This window comes from Pleurodeles waltl, unplaced genomic scaffold (genome assembly GCF_031143425.1).
Source record: "Pleurodeles waltl isolate 20211129_DDA unplaced genomic scaffold, aPleWal1.hap1.20221129 scaffold_39, whole genome shotgun sequence".
NCBI classification, from domain to species: Eukaryota; Metazoa; Chordata; class Amphibia; order Caudata; family Salamandridae; genus Pleurodeles; species Pleurodeles waltl.
Window position 1 is genome coordinate 768935 of NW_027150097.1, and position 25149 is coordinate 794083.

Genomic DNA, 25149 nt, shown 5'->3' on the forward strand with positions numbered 1-25149 from the left:
TGATGACTTCTGGTCATTCCTTCTCTTTTGTCAGAAGTGAGGTGTCTGTTACCCCAATTGATTGTGTACTACTGAGAAGAACAATATAACTCTCAGTGTACGGAATGCAGTGTGACCTTGGGAGACACCTCACATACACTAAGCTGTATAAAAAGTTCACAGTTCCCATGTGGTCTAGCGGTTAGGATTCCTGGTTTTCACCCAGGTGGCCCGGGTTTGACTCCCGATATGGGAAATCCATATTTTTTTTTTTCACTACTCAGACATTTTAATCTTTCTCAGTTTTTTTCTATAAACCTAAATGCACCTAAAGTCTAAATAAATGTCACTTGCTTTGTCTTCTGCTTCCATCTAATGCCGTCAGAGGTTTACACCGACCCCCAAATCTACAGCCCTCTCTCCCCAGCCCTTGACCTGTACATTAATACTATGAAGGGTTATTCCTTGTTTTTCTTTTATTGCACAACAAAAAGTACAGATTATATAAAGAGACCGGGGCACAGAGAAGAAGGCAGCAATTGACTGTGGTCCCACCATGGGAAATTCGCATTTTATTACCTGCCCCGTCCTTACTGTGGGTTCATCATTTGTTTTATGACATGATTCCCCTGCTGTGTTGTTTCTAGTATAAGACTTGAGTACTTTATGTGTTTTATATCATCTGTGATATTGCAGCTGTTGTTTGCAGTGTCCACATTTTGCAACCAGTGTGCTTTGTACCCTCACTGCTGCTCTCTCAGAGAGGGTAGGCTGAACACTACCGGTAGAATCAGACACCAGAGATGCCTCCTGTACCTGGAATAAAACTCTGCTTCTTTGTAAGAAATACAGGGGTGAAGATCTGCTGCATTCACAGTGACCCACTGACCCTTTTACAAAGGTTCCCAGCCGTGCAAAGACTCTTGGTGGTTAGTTAAGGGGCCATGCTAAATGGAGATTTCGAAGCATCAGACGAGACGTTTTCTTTGTTTCTGCATCAGCAAAAGTATATTTCTGTTTTTATGTTATTACTTGTGAAATACACATTTTAGTTGTGCTGTTGGATTTGTCATGTTTGATTTACAGTGTGAACGAATTCAAGCGATAGACAGTAGGTGGCGACTGACACTGCTTCAGGACTCCTAGGGTTGAGGATCGTGGACGTTGGTTCCATCGTGTAATGATTAGCACTCTGGACTCTGAATCCAGCAATCTGAGTTCCAATATCGGTAGGACCTGGAATGTTTGTAATAATACTTTTGTTTTAATTTATTGCAGGTCTTGAGCAGGAAACCATTTGTATCTCTGACATAACCCGTCTCTTCCTCTTTTCATTCCCCTCGTGGTTTCTGCGGTTTGGGGGCATCTATACATTATTCTATAGGCGTTGCTGGGGACACTTGATGCTACACACAGGTGTTGTCTACGTCCTGTGTCTGTGTGGACACCTCTCTACTCTGGCTACACAACTGTAAGATGCACAGTGTGGACCTGACTCCACTTGGCCTTCACACCGGATAACTTACAAGGAGAGAGAAACTTACGGAAATGTACGGTGTGAAAGAACGACTTTACCAAAGTGTTAATGTATGAAATTGTGCTTTGCTTTTTTTTTTGTGAGTTGCAAATGGTAACCTTTGACTAAAGCAAGTACCCAAAAATAAACAGTTTTCAGCTGGACTCAAATAACTTGCATTTGCAGTGGAAGATCTGCCTGGAGCAGTATATGAGTGTGAAAAGGTCTCTTGTTTTGTCTTGAAATACCAGAGACTTCGGCGCTCTCCACCAGTCTCCTTCGACATCACATCCTGATGCTGAACAGTATTAGCACATAAATGAATAAAAAACTGGCTGACGTGTACATGCACATGTGTGCATATGTACCACGGTGCTATAGTCTGATGACATATATGTGCCAGTCTGTGGGGTCAAAGGGCAGTCAGAAGTTACTGGGCCACAGTTGTATCAATGAGGACTGCGTACTTCCTGTGCCCTGGGGCATTCGTACTCTGGTCCCTCAAACTAGGGTGGAAGCCCCCCTTTAGCACATGACTCTCAGAATAACAAGTCAGAGCAGACATTAGTGTAACTGGGTACTCACACTTGTGAAAGGCACAAGTGCAAGTAGTGAACTGCAACCTGACCTCACAGCATACACTTTAGACATCCTTTGTAAACACACACACACATTTTCAGTCTAACTTGTTTACATTTTACATCAATAAATATGGTAATATTTGTACTTGAAATGTTTAATTTGCCTACCTTTGGCGCATATTCCTAGTACCTTATATTTTAACTTTTCTCCATTCGGGTGTATACAATTGGTATAATGTCAGAAAGGGAGAAGACGACCGAGAATGCCTAAGAATGTGCGCTTACATGCTTTTAAGAACATATGTCTGGTGTTGTGACAAAACAGCAGTGACCACTTCAGCTCAGCACTTGCTTCTTCCTCTGCTGTCCCAAAATATTGTGGAATTACTAGTCTCTGCGCCTCTGACAAGGCTGCTGACATCCAATTGATGATGTGTAGCCTTGTGGGCTGTGAGTGCTTTGGCTGTGCTGCCCCCTGGCAGTCACTCTGTGAAGATGCAGGTACCTGGGAACAACCCAGACTGCTTCTGAGCTGTTTCTTCTCTGTGTGAACCAATCCAGTGTCAGGACTGGAGTCGGTGCTGTTAGTAGATAGAGAAGGAGTATAACTCGAGCCCCAGGAGGGCAGCCTGGAGCCTGTGACAGGTGCAGGGGAGTGTCGTCAAGGAAGCAGCTGGAAGATAACTGGAGAGGGGTCTGTGGGGCCATCAGTCTGGTGAGGAAACCCAGGAGTGTCCTACGGGAGGGGCGTGGCTTTGTCTGGCTCAAGGGGAGGGGTTAGTAATAGTGAATGCAGGGACTGCTGCTGTCCTCCGTGTCCTGGGCTCTGTGTATGTATAGAAGCTCTAAGGTTGTAAATAATGAGACCTGACAGGTTGTGGCATAAATGATGACTTCTGGTCATTCCTTCTCTTTTGTCAGAAGTGAGTTGTCTGTTACCCCAATTGATTGTGTACTACTGAGAAGAACAATATAACTCTCAGTGTACGGAATGCAGTGTGACCTTGGGAGACACCTCACATACACTAAGCTGTATAAAAAGTTCACAGTTCCCATGTGGTCTAGCGGTTAGGATTCCTGGTTTTCACCCAGGTGGCCCGGGTTCGACTCCCGATATGGGAAATCCATATTTTTTTTTTTCACTACTCAGACATTTTAATCTTTCTCAGTTTTTTTCTATAAACCTAAATGCACCTAAAGTCTTAATAAATGTCACTTGCTTTGTCTTCTGCTTCCATCTAATGCCGTCAGAGGTTTACACCGACCCCCAAATCTACAGCCCTCTCTCCCCAGCCCTTGACCTGTACATTAATACTATGAAGGGTTATTCCTTGTTTTTCTTTTATTGCACAACAAAAAGTACAGATTATATAAAGAGACCGGGGCACAGAGAAGAAGGCAGCAATTGACTGTGGTCCCACCATGGGAAATTCGCATTTTATTACCTGCCCCGTCCTTACTGTGGGTTCATCATTTGTTTTATGACATGATTCCCCTGCTGTGTTGTTTCTAGTATAAGACTTGAGTACTTTATGTGTTTTATATCATCTGTGATATTGCAGCTGTTGTTTGCAGTGTCCACATTTTGCAACCAGTGTGCTTTGTACCCTCACTGCTGCTCTCTCAGAGAGGGTAGGCTGAACACTACCGGTAGAATCAGACACCAGAGATGCCTCCTGTACCTGGAATAAAACTCTGCTTCTTTGTAAGAAATACAGGGGTGAAGATCTGCTGCATTCACAGTGACCCACTGACCCTTTTACGAAGGTTCCCAGCCGTGCAAAGACTCTTGGTGGTTAGTTAAGGGGCCATGCTAAATGGAGATTTCGAAGCATCAGACGAGACGTTTTCTTTGTTTCTGCATCAGCAAAAGTATATTTCTGTTTTTATGTTATTACTTGTGAAATACACATTTTAGTTGTGCTGTTGGATTTGTCATGTTTGATTTACAGTGTGAACGAATTCAAGCGATAGACAGTAGGTGGCGACTGACACTGCTTCAGGACTCCTAGGGTTGAGGATCGTGGCCGTTGGTTCCATCGTGTAATGATTAGCACTCTGGACTCTGAATCCAGCAATCTGAGTTCCAATATCGGTAGAACCTGGAATGTTTGTAATAATACTTTTGTTTTAATTTATTGCAGGTCTTGAGCAGGAAACCATTTGTATCTCTGACATAACCCGTCTCTTCCTCTTTTCATTCCCCTCGTGGTTTCTGCGGTTTGGGGGCATCTATACATTATTCTATAGGCGTTGCTGGGGACACTTGATGCTACACACAGGTGTTGTCTACGTCCTGTGTCTGTGTGGACACCTCTCTACTCTGGCTACACAACTGTAAGATGCACAGTGTGGACCTGACTCCACTTGGCCTTCACACCGGATAACTTACAAGGAGAGAGAAACTTACGGAAATGTACGGTGTGAAAGAACGACTTTACCAAAGTGTTAATGTATGAAATTGCCCTTTGCTTTTTTTTTGTGAGTTGCAAATGGTAACCTTTGACTAAAGCAAGTACCCAAAAATAAACAGTTTTCAGCTGGACTCATATAACTTGCATTTGCAGTGGAAGATCTGCCTGGAGCAGTATATGAGTGTGAAAAGGTCTCTAGTTTTGTCTTGAAATACCAGAGACTTCGGCGCTCTCCACCAGTCTCCTTCGACATCACATCCTGATGCTGAACAGTATTAGCACATAAATGAATAAAAAACTGGCTGACGTGTACATGCACATGTGTGCATATGTACCACGGTGCTATAGTCTGATGACATATATGTGCCAGTCTGTGGGGTCAAAGGGCAGTCAGAAGTTACTGGGCCACAGTTGTATCAATGAGGACTGTGTACTTCCTGTGCCCTGGGGCATTCATACTCTGGTCCCTCAAACTAGGGTGGAAGCCCCCCTTTAGCACATGACTCTCAGAATAACAAGTCAGAGCAGACATTAGTGTAACTGGGTACTCACACTTGTGAAAGGCACAAGTGCAAGTAGTGAACTGCAACCTGACCTCACAGCATACACTTTAGACATCCTTTGTAAACACACACACATATTTTCAGTCTAACTTGTTTACATTTTACATCAATAAATATGGTAATATTTGTACTTGAAATGTTTAATTTGCCTACCTTTGGCACATATTCCTAGTACCTTATATTTTAACTTTTCTCCATTCGGGTGTATACAATTGGTATAATGTCAGAAAGGGAGAAGATGACCGAGAATTCCTAAGAATGTGTGCTTACATGCTTTTAAGAACATATGTCTGGTGTTGTGACAAAACAGCAGTGACCACTTCAGCTCAGCACTTGCTTCTTCCTCTGCTGTCCCAAAATACTGTGGAATTACTAGTCTCTGCGCCTCTGACAAGGCTGCTGACATCCAATTGATGATTTGTAGCCTTGTGGGCTGTGAGTGCTTTGGCTGTGCTGCCCCCTGGCAGTCACTCTGTGAAGATGCAGGTACCTGGGAACAACCCAGACTGCTTCTGAGCTGTTTCTTCTCTGTGTGAACCAATCCAGTGTCAGGACTGGAGTCGGTGCTGTTAGTAGATAGAGAAGGAGTATAACTCGAGCCCCAGGAGGGCAGCCTGGAGCCTGTGACAGGTGCAGGGGAGTGTCGTCAAGGAAGCAGCTGGAAGATAACTGGAGAGGGGTCTGTGGGGCCATCAGTCTGGTGAGGAAACCCAGGAGTGTCCTACGGGAGGGGCGTGGCTTTGTCTGGCTCAAGGGGAGGGGTTAGTAATAGTGAATGCAGGGACTGCTGCTGTCCTCCGTGTCCTGGGCTCTGTGTATGTATAGAAGCTCTAAGGTTGTAAATAATGAGACCTGACAGGTTGTGGCATAAATGATGACTTCTGGTCATTCCTTCTCTTTTGTCAGAAGTGAGGTGTCTGTTACCCCAATTGATTGTGTACTACTGAGAAGAACAATATAACTCTCAGTGTACGGAATGCAGTGTGACCTTGGGAGACACCTCACATACACTAAGCTGTATAAAAAGTTCACAGTTCCCATATGGTCTAGCGGTTAGGATTCCTGGTTTTCACCCCGGCGGCCCGGGTTCGACTCCCGGTATGGGAAATCCATATTTTTTTTTTCACTACTCAGACATTTTAATCTTTCTCAGTTTTTTCTATAAACCTAAATGCACCTAAAGTCTTAATAAATGTCACTTGCTTTGTCTTCTGCTTCCATCTAATGCCGTCAGAGGTTTACACCGACCCCCAAATCTACAGCCCTCTCTCCCCAGCCCTTGACCTGTACATTAATACTATGAAGGGTTATTCCTTGTTTTTCTTTTATTGCACAACAAAAAGTACAGATTATATAAAGAGACCGGGGCACAGAGAAGAAGGCAGCAATTGACTGTGGTCCCACCATGGGAAATTCGCATTTTATTACCTGCCCCGTCCATACTGTGGGTTCATCATTTGTTTTATGACATGATTCCCCTGCTGTGTTGTTTCTAGTATAAGACTTGAGTACTTTATGTGTTTTATATCATCTGTGATATTGCAGCTGTTGTTTGCAGTGTCCACATTTTGCAACCAGTGTGCTTTGTACCCTCACTGCTGCTCTCTCAGAGAGGGTAGGCTGAACACTACCGGTAGAATCAGACACCAGAGATGCCTCCTGTACCTGGAATAAAACTCTGCTTCTTTGTAAGAAATACAGGGGTGAAGATCTGCTGCATTCACAGTGACCCACTGACCCTTTTACAAAGGTTCCCAGCCGTGCAAAGACTCTTGGTGGTTAGTTAAGGGGCCATGCTAAATGGAGATTTCGAAGCATCAGACGAGACGTTTTCTTTGTTTCTGCATCAGCAAAAGTATATTTCTGTTTTTATGTTATTACTTGTGAAATACACATTTTAGTTGTGCTGTTGGATTTGTCATGTTTGATTTACAGTGTGAACGAATTCAAGCGATAGACAGTAGGTGGCGACTGACACTGCTTCAGGACTCCTAGGGTTGAGGATCGTGGACGTTGGTTCCATCGTGTAATGATTAGCACTCTGGACTCTGAATCCAGCAATCTGAGTTCCAATATCGGTAGGACCTGGAATGTTTGTAATAATACTTTTGTTTTAATTTATTGCAGGTCTTGAGCAGGAAACCATTTGTATCTCTGACATAACCCGTCTCTTCCTCTTTTCATTCCCCTCGTGGTTTCTGCGGTTTGGGGGCATCTATACATTATTCTATAGGCGTTGCTGGGGACACTTGATGCTACACACAGGTGTTGTCTACGTCCTGTGTCTGTGTGGACACCTGTCTACTCTGGCTACATAACTGTAAGATGCACAGTGTGGACCTGACTCCACGTGGCCTTCACACCGGATAACTTACAAGGAGAGAGAAACTTACGGAAATGTACGGTGTGAAAGAACGACTTTACCAAAGTGTTAATGTATGAAATTGCCCTTTGCTTTTTTTTTGTGAGTTGCAAATGGTAACCTTTGACTAAAGCAAGTACCCAAAAATAAACAGTTTTCAGCTGGACTCATATAACTTGCATTTGCAGTGGAAGATCTGCCTGGAGCAGTATATGAGTGTGAAAAGGTCTCTAGTTTTGTCTTGAAATACCAGAGACTTCGGCGCTCTCTAACAGTCTCCTTCGACATCACATCCTGATGCTGAACAGTATTAGCACATAAATGAATAAAAAACTGGCTGACGTGTACATGCACATGTGTGCATATGTACCACGGTGCTATAGTCTGATGACATACATGTGCCAGTCTGTGGGGTCAAAGGGCAGTCAGAAGTTACTGGGCCACAGTTGTATCAATGAGGACTGTGTACTTCCTGTGCCCTGGGGCATTCGTACTCTGGTCCCTCAAACTAGGGTGGAAGCCCCCCTTTAGCACATGACTCTCAGAATAACAAGTCAGAGCAGACATTAGTGTAACTGGGTACTCACGCTTGTGAAAGGCACAAGTGCAAGTAGTGAACTGCAACCTGACCTCACAGCATACACTTTAGACATGCTTTGTAAACACACACACATATTTTCAGTCTAACTTGTTTACATTTTACATCAATAAATATGGTAATATTTGTACTTGAAATGTTTAATTTGCCTACCTTTGGCGCATATTCCTAGTACCTTATATTTTAACTTTTCTCCATTCGGGTGTATACAATTGGTATAATGTCAGAAAGGGAGAAGACTACCGAGAATTCTTAAGAATGTGTGCTTACATGCTTTTAAGAACATATGTCTGGTGTTGTGACAAAACAGCAGTGACCACTTCAGCTCAGCACTTGCTTCTTCCTCTGCTGTCCCAAAATATTGTGGAATTACTAGTCTCTGCGCCTCTGACAAGGCTGCTGACATCCAATTGATGATTTGTAGCCTTGTGGGCTGTGAGTGCTTTGGCTGTGCTGCCCCCTGGCAGTCACTCTGTGAAGATGCAGGTACCTGGGAACAACCCAGACTACTTCTGAGCTGTTTCTTCTCTGTGTGACCCAATCCAGTGTCAGGACTGGAGTCGGTGCTGTTAGTAGATAGAGAAGGAGTATAACTCGAGCCCCAGGAGGGCAGCCTGGAGCCTGTGACAGGTGCAGGGGAGTGTCGTCAAGGAAGCAGCTGGAAGATAACTGGAGAGGGGTCTGTGGGGCCATCAGTCTGGTGAGGAAACCCAGGAGTGTCCTACGGGAGGGGCGTGGCTTTGTCTGGCTCAAGGGGAGGGGTTAGTAAAAGTGAATGCAGGGACTGCTGCTGTCCTCCGTGTCCTGGGCTCTGTGTATGTGTAGAAGCTCTAAGGTTGTAAATAATGAGACCTGACAGGTTGTGGCAGAAATGATGACTTCTGGTCATTCCTTCTCTTTTGTCAGAAGTGAGGTGTCTGTTACCCCAATTGATTGTGTACTACTGAGAAGAACAATATAACTCTCAGTGTACGGAATGCAGTGTGACCTTGGGAGACACCTCACATACACTAAGCTGTATAAAAAGTTCACAGTTCCCATATGGTCTAGCGGTTAGGATTCCTGGTTTTCACCCAGACGGCCCCTAGTTCGACTCCTGGTATGGAAAATCCATATTTTTTTTTTCACTACTCCGACATTTTAATCTTTCTCAGTTTTTTTTTATAAACCTAAATGCACCTAAAGTCTTAATAAATGTCACTTGCTTTGTCTTCTGCTTCCATCTAATGCCGTCAGAGGTTTACACCGACCCCCAAATCTACAGCCCTCTCTCCCCAGCCCTTGACCTGTACATTAATACTATGAAGGGTTATTCCTTGTTTTTCTTTTATTGCACAACAAAAAGTACAGATTATATAAAGAGACCGGGGCACAGAGAAGAAGGCAGCAATTGACTGTGGTCCCACCATGGGAAATTCGCATTTTATTACCTGCCCCGTCCATACTGTGGGTTCATCATTTGTTTTATGACATGATTCCCCTGCTGTGTTGTTTCTAGTATAAGACTTGAGTACTTTATGTGTTTTATATCATCTGTGATATTGCAGCTGTTGTTTGCAGTGTCCACATTTTGCAACCAGTGTGCTTTGTACCCTCACTGCTGCTCTCTCAGAGAGGGTAGGCTGAACACTACCGGTAGTATCAGACACCAGAGATGCCTCCTGTACCTGGAATAAAACTCTGCTTCTTTGTAAGAAATACAGGGGTGAAGATCTGCGGCATTCACAGTGACCCACTGACCCTTTTACAAAGGTTCCCAGCCGTGCAAAGACTCTTGGTGGTTAGTTAAGGGGCCATGCTAAATGGAGATTTCGAAGCATCAGACGAGACGTTTTCTTTGTTTCTGCATCAGCAAAAGTATATTTCTGTTTTTATGTTATTACTTGTGAAATACACATTTTAGTTGTGCTGTTGGATTTGTCATGTTTGATTTACAGTGTGAACGAATTCAAGCGATAGACAGTAGGTGGCGACTGACACTGCTTCAGGACTCCTAGGGTTGAGGATCGTGGACGTTGGTTCCATCGTGTAATGATTAGCACTCTGGACTCTGAATCCAGCAATCTGAGTTCCAATATCGGTAGGACCTGGAATGTTTGTAATAATACTTTTGTTTTAATTTATTGCAGGTCTTGAGCAGGAAACCATTTGTATCTCTGACATAACCCGTCTCTTCCTCTTTTCATTCCCCTCGTGGTTTCTGCGGTTTGGGGGCATCTATACATTATTCTATAGGCGTTGCTGGGGACACTTGATGCTACACACAGGTGTTGTCTACGTCCTGTGTCTGTGCGGACACCTCTCTACTCTGGCTACACAACTGTAAGATGCACAGTGTGGACCTGACTCCACTTGGCCTTCACACCGGATAACTTACAAGGAGAGAGAAACTTACGGAAATGTACGGTGTGAAAGAACGACTTTACCAAAGTGTTAATGTATGAAATTGCCCTTTGCTTTTTTTTTGTGAGTTGCAAATGGTAACCTTTGACTAAAGCAAGTACCCAAAAATAAACAGTTTTCAGCTGGACTCATATAACTTGCATTTGCAGTGGAAGATCTGCCTGGAGCAGTATATGAGTGTGAAAAGGTCTCTAGTTTTGTCTTGAAATACCAGAGACTTCGGCGCTCTCCACCAGTCTCCTTCGACATCACATCCTGATGCTGAACAGTATTAGCACATAAATGAATAAAAAACTGGCTGACGTGTACATGCACATGTGTGCATATGTACCACGGTGCTATAGTCTGATGACATATATGTGCCAGTCTGTGGGGTCAAAGGGCAGTCAGAAGTTACTGGGCCACAGTTGTATCAATGAGGACTGTGTACTTCCTGTGCACTGGGGCATTCATACTCTGGTCCCTCAAACTAGGGTGGAAGCCCCCCTTTAGCACATGACTCTCAGAAAAACAAGTCAGAGCAGACATTAGTGTAACTGGGTACTCACACTTGTGAAAGGCACAAGTGCAAGTAGTGAACTGCAACCTGACCTCACAGCATACACTTTAGACATCCTTTGTAAACACACACACATATTTTCAGTCTAACTTGTTTACATTTTACATCAATAAATATGGTAATATTTGTACTTGAAATGTTTAATTTGCCTACCTTTGGCGCATATTCCTAGTACCTTATATTTTAACTTTTCTCCATTCGGGTGTATACAATTGGTATAATGTCAGAAAGGGAGAAGACGACCGAGAATTCTTAAGAATGTGTGCTTACATGCTTTTAAGAACATATGTCTGGTGTTGTGACAAAACAGCAGTGACCACTTCAGCTCAGCACTTGCTTCTTCCTCTGCTGTCCCAAAATATTGTGGAATTACTAGTCTCTGCGCCTCTGACAAGGCTGCTGACATCCAATTGATGATTTGAAGCCTTGTGGGCTGTGAGTGCTTTGGCTGTGCTGCCCCCTGGCAGTCACTCTGTGAAGATGCAGGTACCTGGGAACAACCCAGACTGCTTCTGAGCTGTTTCTTCTCTGTGTGAACCAATCCAGTGTCAGGACTGGAGTCGGTGCTGTTAGTAGATAGAGAAGGAGTATAACTCGAGCCCCAGGAGGGCAGCCTGGAGCCTGTGACAGGTGCAGGGGAGTGTCGTCAAGGAAGCAGCTGGAAGATAACTGGAGAGGGGTCTGTGGGGCCATCAGTCTGGTGAGGAAACCCAGGAGTGTCCTACGGGAGGGGCGTGTCTTTGTCTGGCTCAAGGGGAGGGGTTAGTAATAGTGAATGCAGGGACTGCTGCTGTCCTCCGTGTCCTGGGCTCTGTGTATGTGTAGAAGCTCTAAGGTTGTAAATAATGAGACCTGACAGGTTGTGGCAGAAATGATGACTTCTGGTCATTCCTTCTCTTTTGTCAGAAGTGAGGTGTCTGTTACCCCAATTGATTGTGTACTACTGAGAAGAACAATATAACTCTCAGTGTACGGAATGCAGTGTGACCTAGGAGACACCTCACATACACTGAGCTGTATGATGAGTTCACAGTTCTCATATGGTCTAGCCGTTAGGATTCCTGGTTTTCACCCTGGCGGCCAGGGTTCAACTCCCGGTATGGGAACTCCATTTTTTTTTTTTCACTACTCAGACATTTTAATCTTTCTCAGTTTTTTTCTATAAACCTAAATGCACCTAAAATGCACATAAATGTCACTTGCTTTGTCTTATGCTTCCATCTAATGCTGTCAGAGGTTTACACCGACCCCCAAATCTACAGCCCTCTCTCCCCAGCCCTTGTCCTGTACATTAATACTATGAAGGGTTATTCCTTGTTTTTCTTTTATTGCACAACAAAAAGTACAGATTATATAAAGAGACCGGGGCACAGAGAAGAAGGCAGCAATTGACTGTGGTCCCACCATGGGAAATTCGCATTTTATTACCTGCCCCGTCCATACTGTGGGTTCATCATTTGTTTTATGACATGATTCCCCTGCTGTGTTGTTTCTAGTATAAGACTTGAGTACTTTATGTGTTTTATATCATCTGTGATATTGCAGCTGTTGTTTGCAGTGTCCACATTTTGCAACCAGTGTGCTTTGTACCCTCACTGCTGCTCTCTCAGAGAGGGTAGGCTGAACACTACCGGTAGTATCAGACACCAGAGATGCCTCCTGTACCTGGAATAAAACTCTGCTTCTTTGTAAGAAAAACAGGGGTGAAGATCTGCTGCATTCACAGTGACCCACTGACCCTTTTACGAAGGTTCCCAGCCGTGCAAAGACTCTTGGTGGTTAGTTAAGGGGCCATGCTAAATGGAGATTTCAAAGCATCAGACGAGACGTTTTCTTTGTTTCTGCATCAGCAAAAGTATATTTCTGTTTTTATGTTATTACTTGTGAAATACACATTTTAGTTGTGCTGTTGGATTTGTCATGTTTGATTTACAGTGTGAACGAATTCAAGCGATAGACAGTAGGTGGCGACTGACACTGCTTCAGGACTCCTAGGGTTGAGGATCGTGGACGTTGGTTCCATCGTGTAATGATTAGCACTCTGGACTCTGAATCCAGCAATCTGAGTTCCAATATCGGTAGGACCTGGAATGTTTGTAATAATACTTTTGTTTTAATTTATTGCAGGTCTTGAGCAGGAAACCATTTGTATCTCTGACATAACCCGTCTCTTCCTCTTTTCATTCCCCTCGTGGTTTCTGCGGTTTGGGGGCATCTATACATTATTCTATAGGCGTTGCTGGGGACACTTGATGCTACACACAGGTGTTGTCTACTTCCTGTGTCTGTGTGGACACCTCTCTACTCTGGCTACACAACTGTAAGATGCACAGTGTGGACCTGACTCCACTTGGCCTTCACACCGGATAACTTACAAGGAGAGAGAAACTTACGGAAATGTACGGTGTGAAAGAACGACTTTACCAAAGTGTTAATGTATGAAATTGCCCTTTGCTTTTTTTTTGTGAGTTGCAAATGGTAACCTTTGACTAAAGCAAGTACCCAAAAATAAACAGTTTTCAGCTGGACTCATATAACTTGCATTTGCAGTGGAAGATCTGCCTGGAGCAGTATATGAGTGTGAAAAGGTCTCTAGTTTTGTCTGGAAATACCAGTGACTTCGGCACTCTCCACCAGTCTCCTTCGACATCACATCCTGATGCTGAACAGTATTAGCACATAAATGAATAAAAAACTGGCTGACGTGTACATGCACATGTGTGCATATGTACCACAGTGCTATAGTCTGATGACATATATGTGCCAGTCTGTGGGGTCAAAGGGCAGTCAGAAGTTACTGGGCCACAGTTGTATCAATGAGGACTGTGTACTTCCTGTGCCCTGGGGCATTCATACTCTGGTCCATCAAACTAGGGTGGAAGCCCCCCTTTAGCACATGACTCTCAGAATAACAAGTCAGAGCAGACATTAGTGTAACTGGGTACTCACACTTGTGAAAGGCACAAGTGCAAGTAGTGAACTGCAACCTGACCTCACAGCATACACTTTAGACATCCTTTGTAAACACACACACATATTTTCAGTCTAACTTGTTTACATTTTACATCAATAAATATGGTAATATTTGTACTTGAAATGTTTAATTTGCCTACCTTTGGCGCATATTCCTAGTACCTTATATTTTAACTTTTCTCCATTCGGGTGTATACAATTGGTATAATGTCAGAAAGGGAGAAGACGACCGAGAATTCCTAAGAATGTGTGCTTACATGCTTTTAAGAACATATGTCTGGTGTTGTGACAAAACAGCAGTGACCACTTCAGCTCAGCACTTGCTTCTTCCTCTGCTGTCCCAAAATATTGTGGAATTACTAGTCTCTGCGCCTCTGACAAGGCTGCTGACATCCAATTGATGATTTGTAGCCTTGTGGGCTGTGAGTGCTTTGGCTGTGCTGCCCCCTGGCAGTCACTCTGTGAAGATGCAGGTACCTGGGAACAACCCAGACTGCTTCTGAGCTGTTTCTTCTCTGTGTGAACCAATCCATTGTCAGGACTGGAGTCGGTGCTGTTAGTAGATAGAGAAGGAGTATAACTCGAGCCCCAGGAGGGCAGCCTGGAGCCTGTGACAGGTGCAGGGGAGTGTCGTCAAGGAAGCAGCTGGAAGATAACTGGAGAGGGGTCTGTGGGGCCATCAGTCTGGTGAGGAAACCCAGGAGTGTCCTACGGGAGGGGCGTGGCTTTGTCTGGCTCAAGGGGAGGGGTTAGTAATAGTGAATGCAGGGACTGCTGCGGTCCTCCGTGTCCTGGGCTCTGTGTATGTATAGAAGCTCTAAGGTTGTAAATAATGAGACCTGACAGGTTGTGGCATAAATGATGACTTCTGGTCATTCCTTCTCTTTTGTCAGAAGAGAGGTGTCTGTTACCCCAATTGATTGTGTACTACTGAGAAGAACAATATAACTCTCAGTGTACGGAATGCAGTGTGACCTTGGGAGACACCTCACATACACTAAGCTGTATAAAAAGTTCACAGTTCCCATATGGTCTAGTGGTTAGGATTCCTGGTTTTCACCCAGGCGGCCCGGGTTCGACTCCCGGTATGGGAAATGCATATTTTTTTTATTCACTACTCAGACATTTTAATCTTTCTCAGTTTTTTTCTATAAACCTAAATGCACCTAAAGTCTTAATAAATGTCACTTGCTTTGTCTTCTGCTTCCATCTAATGCCGTCAGAGGTTTACACCGACCCCCAAATCTACAGCCCTCTCTCCACAGCCCTTGACCTGTACATTAATACTATGAAGGGTTATTCCTTGTTTTTCTTTTATTGCACAACAAAAAGTACAGATTATATAAAGAGACCGGGGCACAGAGAAGAAGGCAGCAATTGACTGTGGTCCCACCATGGGAAATTCGCATTTTATTACCTGCCCCGTCCATACTGTGGGTTCATCATTTGTTTTATGACATGATTCCCCTGCTGTGTTGTTTCTAGTATAAGACTTGAGTACTTTATGTGTTTTATATCATCTGTGATATTGCAGCTGTTGTTTGCAGTGTCCACATTTTGCAACCAGTGTGCTTTGTACCCTCACTGCTGCTCTCTCAGAGAGGGTAGGCTGAACACTACCGGTAGAATCAGACACCAGAGATGCCTCCTGTACCTGGAATAAAACTCTGCTTCTTTGTAAGAAATACAGGGGTGAAGATCTGCTGCATTCACAGTGACCCACTGACCCTTTTACAAAGGTTCCCAGCCGTGCAAAGACTCTTGGTGGTTAGTTAAGGGGCCATGCTAAATGGAGATTTCGAAGCATCAGACGAGACGTTTTCTTTGTTTCTGCATCAGCAAAAGTATATTTCTGTTTTTATGTTATTACTTGTGAAATACACATTTTAGTTGTGCTGTTGGATTTGTCATGTTTGATTTACAGTGTGAACGAATTCAAGCGATAGACAGTAGGTGGCGACTGACACTGCTTCAGGACTCCTAGGGTTGAGGATCGTGGACGTTGGTTCCATCGTGTAATGATTAGCACTCTGGACTCTGAATCCAGCAATCTGAGTTCCAATATCGGTAGGACCTGGAATGTTTGTAATAATACTTTTGTTTTAATTTATTGCAGGTCTTGAGCAGGAAACCATTTGTATCTCTGACATAACCCGTCTCTTCCTCTTTTCATTCCCCTCGTGGTTTCTGCGGTTTGGGGGCATCTATACATTATTCTATAGGCGTTGCTGGGGACACTTGATGCTACACACAGGTGTTGTCTACGTCCTGTGTCTGTGTGGACACCTGTCTACTCTGGCTACATAACTGTAAGATGCACAGTGTGGACCTGACTCCACTTGGCCTTCACACCGGATAACTTACAAGGAGAGAGAAACTTACGGAAATGTACGGTGTGAAAGAACGACTTTACCAAAGTGTTAATGTATGAAATTGCCCTTTGCTTTTTTTTTGTGAGTTGCAAATGGTAACCTTTGACTAAAGCAAGTACCCAAAAATAAACAGTTTTCAGCTGGACTCATATAACTTGCATTTGCAGTGGAAGATCTGCCTGGAGCAGTATATGAGTGTGAAAAGGTCTCTAGTTTTGTCTTGAAATACCAGAGACTTCGGCGCTCTCTAACAGTCTCCTTCGACATCACATCCTGATGCTGAACAGTATTAGCACATAAATGAATAAAAAACTGGCTGACGTGTACATGCACATGTGTGCATATGTACCACGGTGCTATAGTCTGATGACATACATGTGCCAGTCTGTGGGGTCAAAGGGCAGTCAGAAGTTACTGGGCCACAGTTGTATCAATGAGGACTGTGTACTTCCTGTGCCCTGGGGCATTCGTACTCTGGTCCCTCAAACTAGGGTGGAAGCCCCCCTTTAGCACATGACTCTCAGAATAACAAGTCAGAGCAGACATTAGTGTAACTGGGTACTCACGCTTGTGAAAGGCACAAGTGCAAGTAGTGAACTGCAACCTGACCTCACAGCATACACTTTAGACATGCTTTGTAAACACACACACATATTTTCAGTCTAACTTGTTTACATTTTACATCAATAAATATGGTAATATTTGTACTTGAAATGTTTAATTTGCCTACCTTTGGCGCATATTCCTAGTACCTTATATTTTAACTTTTCTCCATTCGGGTGTATACAATTGGTATAATGTCAGAAAGGGAGAAGACTACCGAGAATTCTTAAGAATGTGTGCTTACATGCTTTTAAGAACATATGTCTGGTGTTGTGACAAAACAGCAGTGACCACTTCAGCTCAGCACTTGCTTCTTCCTCTGCTGTCCCAAAATATTGTGGAATTACTAGTCTCTGCGCCTCTGACAAGGCTGCTGACATCCAATTGATGATTTGTAGCCTTGTGGGCTGTGAGTGCTTTGGCTGTGCTGCCCCCTGGCAGTCACTCTGTGAAGATGCAGGTACCTGGGAACAACCCAGACTACTTCTGAGCTGTTTCTTCTCTGTGTGACCCAATCCAGTGTCAGGACTGGAGTCGGTGCTGTTAGTAGATAGAGAAGGAGTATAACTCGAGCCCCAGGAGGGCAGCCTGGAGCCTGTGACAGGTGCAGGGGAGTGTCGTCAAGGAAGCAGCTGGAAGATAACTGGAGAGGGGTCTGTGGGGCCATCAGTCTGGTGAGGAAACCCAGGAGTGTCCTACGGGAGGGGCGTGGCTTTGTCTGGCTCAAGGGGAGGGGTTAGTAAAAGTGAATGCAGGGACTGCTGCTGTCCTCCGTGTCCTGGGCTCTGTGTATGTGTAGAAGCTCTAAGGTTGTAAATAATGAGACCTGACAGGTTGTGGCAGAAATGATGACTTCTGGTCATTCCTTCTCTTTTGTCAGAAGTGAGGTGTCTGTTACCCCAATTGATTGTGTACTACTGAGAAGAACAATATAACTCTCAGTGTACGGAATGCAGTGTGACCTTGGGAGACACCTCACATACACTAAGCTGTATAAAAAGTTCACAGTTCCCATATGGTCTAGCGGTTAGGATTCCTGGTTTTCACCCAGACGGCCCCTAGTTCGACTCCTGGTATGGAAAATCCATATTTTTTTTTTCACTACTCCGACATTTTAATCTTTCTCAGTTTTTTTTTATAAACCTAAATGCACCTAAAGTCTTAATAAATGTCACTTGCTTTGTCTTCTGCTTCCATCTAATGCCGTCAGAGGTTTACACCGACCCCCAAATCTACAGCCCTCTCTCCCCAGCCCTTGACCTGTACATTAATACTATGAAGGGTTATTCCTTGTTTTTCTTTTATTGCACAACAAAAAGTACAGATTATATAAAGAGACCGGGGCACAGAGAAGAAGGCAGCAATTGACTGTGGTCCCACCATGGGAAATTCGCATTTTATTACCTGCCCCGTCCATACTGTGGGTTCATCATTTGTTTTATGACATGATTCCCCTGCTGTGTTGTTTCTAGTATAAGACTTGAGTACTTTATGTGTTTTATATCATCTGTGATATTGCAGCTGTTGTTTGCAGTGTCCACATTTTGCAACCAGTGTGCTTTGTACCCTCACTGCTGCTCTCTCAGAGAGGGTAGGCTGAACACTACCGGTAGTATCAGACACCAGAGATGCCTCCTGTACCTGGAATAAAACTCTGCTTCTTTGTAAGAAATACAGGGGTGAAGATCTGCGGCATTCACAGTGACCCACTGACCCTTTTACAAAGGTTCCCAGCCGTGCAAAGACTCTTGGTGGTTAGTTAAGGGGCCATGCTAAATGGAGATTTCGAAGCATCAGACGAGACGTTTTCTTTGTTTCTGCATCAGCAAAAGTATATTTCTGTTTTTATGTTATTACTTGTGAAATACACATTTTAGTTGTGCTGTTGGATTTGTCATGTTTGATTTACAGTGTGAACGAATTCAAGCGATAGACAGTAGGTGGCGACTGACACTGCTTCAGGACTCCTAGGGTTGAGGATCGTGGACGTTGGTTCCATCGTGTAATGATTAGCACTCTGGACTCTGAATCCAGCAATCTGAGTTCCAATATCGGTAGGACCTGGAATGTTTGTAATAATACTTTTGTTTTAATTTATTGCAGGTCTTGAGCAGGAAACCATTTGTATCTCTGACATAACCCGTCTCTTCCTCTTTTCATTCCCCTCGTGGTTTCTGCGGTTTGGGGGCATCTATACATTATTCTATAGGCGTTGCTGGGGACACTTGATGCTACACACAGGTGTTGTCTACGTCCTGTGTCTGTGCGGACACCTCTCTACTCTGGCTACACAACTGTAAGATGCACAGTGTGGACCTGACTCCACTTGGCCTTCACACCGGATAACTTACAAGGAGAGAGAAACTTACGGAAATGTACGGTGTGAAAGAACGACTTTACCAAAGTGTTAATGTATGAAATTGCCCTTTGCTTTTTTTTTGTGAGTTGCAAATGGTAACCTTTGACTAAAGCAAGTACCCAAAAATAAACAGTTTTCAGCTGGACTCATATAACTTGCATTTGCAGTGGAAGATCTGCCTGGAGCAGTATATGAGTGTGAAAAGGTCTCTAGTTTTGTCTTGAAATACCAGAGACTTCGGCGCTCTCCACCAGTCTCCTTCGACATCACATCCTGATGCTGAACAGTATTAGCACATAAATGAATAAAAAACTGGCTGACGTGTACATGCACATGTGTGCATATGTACCACGGTGCTATAGTCTGATGACATATATGTGCCAGTCTGTGGGGTCAAAGGGCAGTCAGAAGTTACTGGGCCACAGTTGTATCAATGAGGACTGTGTACTTCCTGTGCACTGGGGCATTCATACTCTGGTCCCTCAAACTAGGGTGGAAGCCCCCCTTTAGCACATGACTCTCAGAAAAACAAGTCAGAGCAGACATTAGTGTAACTGGGTACTCACACTTGTGAAAGGCACAAGTGCAAGTAGTGAACTGCAACCTGACCTCACAGCATACACTTTAGACATCCTTTGTAAACACACACACATATTTTCAGTCTAACTTGTTTACATTTTACATCAATAAATATGGTAATATTTGTACTTGAAATGTTTAATTTGCCTACCTTTGGCGCATATTCCTAGTACCTTATATTTTAACTTTTCTCCATTCGGGTGTATACAATTGGTATAATGTCAGAAAGGGAGAAGACGACCGAGAATTCTTAAGAATGTGTGCTTACATGCTTTTAAGAACATATGTCTGGTGTTGTGACAAAACAGCAGTGACCACTTCAGCTCAGCACTTGCTTCTTCCTCTGCTGTCCCAAAATATTGTGGAATTACTAGTCTCTGCGCCTCTGACAAGGCTGCTGACATCCAATTGATGATTTGAAGCCTTGTGGGCTGTGAGTGCTTTGGCTGTGCTGCCCCCTGGCAGTCACTCTGTGAAGATGCAGGTACCTGGGAACAACCCAGACTGCTTCTGAGCTGTTTCTTCTCTGTGTGAACCAATCCAGTGTCAGGACTGGAGTCGGTGCTGTTAGTAGATAGAGAAGGAGTATAACTCGAGCCCCAGGAGGGCAGCCTGGAGCCTGTGACAGGTGCAGGGGAGTGTCGTCAAGGAAGCAGCTGGAAGATAACTGGAGAGGGGTCTGTGGGGCCATCAGTCTGGTGAGGAAACCCAGGAGTGTCCTACGGGAGGGGCGTGTCTTTGTCTGGCTCAAGGGGAGGGGTTAGTAATAGTGAATGCAGGGACTGCTGCTGTCCTCCGTGTCCTGGGCTCTGTGTATGTGTAGAAGCTCTAAGGTTGTAAATAATGAGACCTGACAGGTTGTGGCAGAAATGATGACTTCTGGTCATTCCTTCTCTTTTGTCAGAAGTGAGGTGTCTGTTACCCCAATTGATTGTGTACTACTGAGAAGAACAATATAACTCTCAGTGTACGGAATGCAGTGTGACCTAGGAGACACCTCACATACACTGAGCTGTATGATGAGTTCACAGTTCTCATATGGTCTAGCCGTTAGGATTCCTGGTTTTCACCCTGGCGGCCAGGGTTCAACTCCCGGTATGGGAACTCCATTTTTTTTTTTTCACTACTCAGACATTTTAATCTTTCTCAGTTTTTTTCTATAAACCTAAATGCACCTAAAATGCACATAAATGTCACTTGCTTTGTCTTATGCTTCCATCTAATGCTGTCAGAGGTTTACACCGACCCCCAAATCTACAGCCCTCTCTCCCCAGCCCTTGTCCTGTACATTAATACTATGAAGGGTTATTCCTTGTTTTTCTTTTATTGCACAACAAAAAGTACAGATTATATAAAGAGACCGGGGCACAGAGAAGAAGGCAGCAATTGACTGTGGTCCCACCATGGGAAATTCGCATTTTATTACCTGCCCCGTCCATACTGTGGGTTCATCATTTGTTTTATGACATGATTCCCCTGCTGTGTTGTTTCTAGTATAAGACTTGAGTACTTTATGTGTTTTATATCATCTGTGATATTGCAGCTGTTGTTTGCAGTGTCCACATTTTGCAACCAGTGTGCTTTGTACCCTCACTGCTGCTCTCTCAGAGAGGGTAGGCTGAACACTACCGGTAGTATCAGACACCAGAGATGCCTCCTGTACCTGGAATAAAACTCTGCTTCTTTGTAAGAAAAACAGGGGTGAAGATCTGCTGCATTCACAGTGACCCACTGACCCTTTTACGAAGGTTCCCAGCCGTGCAAAGACTCTTGGTGGTTAGTTAAGGGGCCATGCTAAATGGAGATTTCAAAGCATCAGACGAGACGTTTTCTTTGTTTCTGCATCAGCAAAAGTATATTTCTGTTTTTATGTTATTACTTGTGAAATACACATTTTAGTTGTGCTGTTGGATTTGTCATGTTTGATTTACAGTGTGAACGAATTCAAGCGATAGACAGTAGGTGGCGACTGACACTGCTTCAGGACTCCTAGGGTTGAGGATCGTGGACGTTGGTTCCATCGTGTAATGATTAGCACTCTGGACTCTGAATCCAGCAATCTGAGTTCCAATATCGGTAGGACCTGGAATGTTTGTAATAATACTTTTGTTTTAATTTATTGCAGGTCTTGAGCAGGAAACCATTTGTATCTCTGACATAACCCGTCTCTTCCTCTTTTCATTCCCCTCGTGGTTTCTGCGGTTTGGGGGCATCTATACATTATTCTATAGGCGTTGCTGGGGACACTTGATGCTACACACAGGTGTTGTCTACTTCCTGTGTCTGTGTGGACACCTCTCTACTCTGGCTACACAACTGTAAGATGCACAGTGTGGACCTGACTCCACTTGGCCTTCACACCGGATAACTTACAAGGAGAGAGAAACTTACGGAAATGTACGGTGTGAAAGAACGACTTTACCAAAGTGTTAATGTATGAAATTGCCCTTTGCTTTTTTTTTGTGAGTTGCAAATGGTAACCTTTGACTAAAGCAAGTACCCAAAAATAAACAGTTTTCAGCTGGACTCATATAACTTGCATTTGCAGTGGAAGATCTGCCTGGAGCAGTATATGAGTGTGAAAAGGTCTCTAGTTTTGTCTGGAAATACCAGTGACTTCGGCACTCTCCACCAGTCTCCTTCGACATCACATCCTGATGCTGAACAGTATTAGCACATAAATGAATAAAAAACTGGCTGACGTGTACATGCACATGTGTGCATATGTACCACAGTGCTATAGTCTGATGACATATATGTGCCAGTCTGTGGGGTCAAAGGGCAGTCAGAAGTTACTGGGCCACAGTTGTATCAATGAGGACTGTGTACTTCCTGTGCCCTGGGGCATTCATACTCTGGTCCATCAAACTAGGGTGGAAGCCCCCCTTTAGCACATGACTCTCAGAATAACAAGTCAGAGCAGACATTAGTGTAACTGGGTACTCACACTTGTGAAAGGCACAAGTGCAAGTAGTGAACTGCAACCTGACCTCACAGCATACACTTTAGACATCCTTTGTAAACACACACACATATTTTCAGTCTAACTTGTTTACATTTTACATCAATAAATATGGTAATATTTGTACTTGAAATGTTTAATTTGCCTACCTTTGGCGCATATTCCTAGTACCTTATATTTTAACTTTTCTCCATTCGGGTGTATACAATTGGTATAATGTCAGAAAGGGAGAAGACGACCGAGAATTCCTAAGAATGTGTGCTTACATGCTTTTAAGAACATATGTCTGGTGTTGTGACAAAACAGCAGTGACCACTTCAGCTCAGCACTTGCTTCTTCCTCTGCTGTCCCAAAATATTGTGGAATTACTAGTCTCTGCGCCTCTGACAAGGCTGCTGACATCCAATTGATGATTTGTAGCCTTGTGGGCTGTGAGTGCTTTGGCTGTGCTGCCCCCTGGCAGTCACTCTGTGAAGATGCAGGTACCTGGGAACAACCCAGACTGCTTCTGAGCTGTTTCTTCTCTGTGTGAACCAATCCATTGTCAGGACTGGAGTCGGTGCTGTTAGTAGATAGAGAAGGAGTATAACTCGAGCCCCAGGAGGGCAGCCTGGAGCCTGTGACAGGTGCAGGGGAGTGTCGTCAAGGAAGCAGCTGGAAGATAACTGGAGAGGGGTCTGTGGGGCCATCAGTCTGGTGAGGAAACCCAGGAGTGTCCTACGGGAGGGGCGTGGCTTTGTCTGGCTCAAGGGGAGGGGTTAGTAATAGTGAATGCAGGGACTGCTGCGGTCCTCCGTGTCCTGGGCTCTGTGTATGTATAGAAGCTCTAAGGTTGTAAATAATGAGACCTGACAGGTTGTGGCATAAATGATGACTTCTGGTCATTCCTTCTCTTTTGTCAGAAGAGAGGTGTCTGTTACCCCAATTGATTGTGTACTACTGAGAAGAACAATATAACTCTCAGTGTACGGAATGCAGTGTGACCTTGGGAGACACCTCACATACACTAAGCTGTATAAAAAGTTCACAGTTCCCATATGGTCTAGTGGTTAGGATTCCTGGTTTTCACCCAGGCGGCCCGGGTTCGACTCCCGGTATGGGAAATGCATATTTTTTTTTTTCACTACTCAGACATTTTAATCTTTCTCAGTTTTTTTCTATAAACCTAAATGCACCTAAAGTCTTAATAAATGTCACTTGCTTTGTCTTCTGCTTCCATCTAATGCCGTCAGAGGTTTACACCGACCCCCAAATCTACAGCCCTCTCTCCCCAGCCCTTGACCTGTACATTAATACTATGAAGGGTTATTCCTTGTTTTTCTTTTATTGCACAACAAAAAGTACAGATTATATAAAGAGACCGGGGCACAGAGAAGAAGGCAGCAATTGACTGTGGTCCCACCATGGGAAATTCGCATTTTATTACCTGCCCCGTCCATACTGTGGGTTCATCATTTGTTTTATGACATGATTCCCCTGCTGTGTTGTTTCTAGTATAAGACTTGAGTACTTTATGTGTTTTATATCATCTGTGATATTGCAGCTGTTGTTTGCAGTGTCCACATTTTGCAACCAGTGTGCTTTGTACCCTCACTGCTGCTCTCTCAGAGAGGGTAGGCTGAACACTACCGGTAGAATCAGACACCAGAGATGCCTCCTGTACCTGGAATAAAACTCTGCTTCTTTGTAAGAAATACAGGGGTGAAGATCTGCTGCATTCACAGTGACCCACTGACCCTTTTACAAAGGTTCCCAGCCGTGCAAAGACTCTTGGTGGTTAGTTAAGGGGCCATGCTAAATGGAGATTTCGAAGCATCAGACGAGACGTTTTCTTTGTTTCTGCATCAGCAAAAGTATATTTCTGTTTTTATGTTATTACTTGTGAAATACACATTTTAGTTGTGCTGTTGGATTTGTCATGTTTGATTTACAGTGTGAACGAATTCAAGCGATAGACAGTAGGTGGCGACTGACACTGCTTCAGGACTCCTAGGGTTGAGGATCGTGGACGTTGGTTCCATCGTGTAATGATTAGCACTCTGGACTCTGAATCCAGCAATCTGAGTTCCAATATCGGTAGGACCTGGAATGTTTGTAATAATACTTTTGTTTTAATTTATTGCAGGTCTTGAGCAGGAAACCATTTGTATCTCTGACATAACCCGTCTCTTCCTCTTTTCATTCCCCTCGTGGTTTCTGCGGTTTGGGGGCATCTATACATTATTCTATAGGCGTTGCTGGGGACACTTGATGCTACACACAGGTGTTGTCTACGTCCTGTGTCTGTGTGGACACCTGTCTACTCTGGCTACATAACTGTAAGATG

The 25149-nt window shown here is 44.0% G+C and overlaps 5 non-coding genes across 5 annotated transcripts; all 5 read left to right on the forward strand.

Moving 5' to 3' along the window:
• Positions 1–163: 163 nt before the first annotated feature.
• Positions 164–235, forward strand: TRNAE-UUC (transfer RNA glutamic acid (anticodon UUC)). The gene has a single exon. It is a non-coding gene; the product is annotated as a tRNA-Glu (tRNA).
• Positions 236–3126: 2891 nt separating this feature from the next.
• On the forward strand, positions 3127–3198 carry TRNAE-UUC (transfer RNA glutamic acid (anticodon UUC)). Its single transcript has one exon. It is a non-coding gene; the product is annotated as a tRNA-Glu (tRNA).
• Positions 3199–6088: 2890 nt separating this feature from the next.
• TRNAE-UUC (transfer RNA glutamic acid (anticodon UUC)) lies at positions 6089–6160 on the forward strand. Its single transcript has one exon. It is a non-coding gene; the product is annotated as a tRNA-Glu (tRNA).
• An 8810-nt stretch (positions 6161–14970) lies between these two features.
• On the forward strand, positions 14971–15042 carry TRNAE-UUC (transfer RNA glutamic acid (anticodon UUC)). The gene has a single exon. It is a non-coding gene; the product is annotated as a tRNA-Glu (tRNA).
• An 8812-nt stretch (positions 15043–23854) lies between these two features.
• TRNAE-UUC (transfer RNA glutamic acid (anticodon UUC)) lies at positions 23855–23926 on the forward strand. The gene has a single exon. It is a non-coding gene; the product is annotated as a tRNA-Glu (tRNA).
• Positions 23927–25149: the final 1223 nt, after the last annotated feature.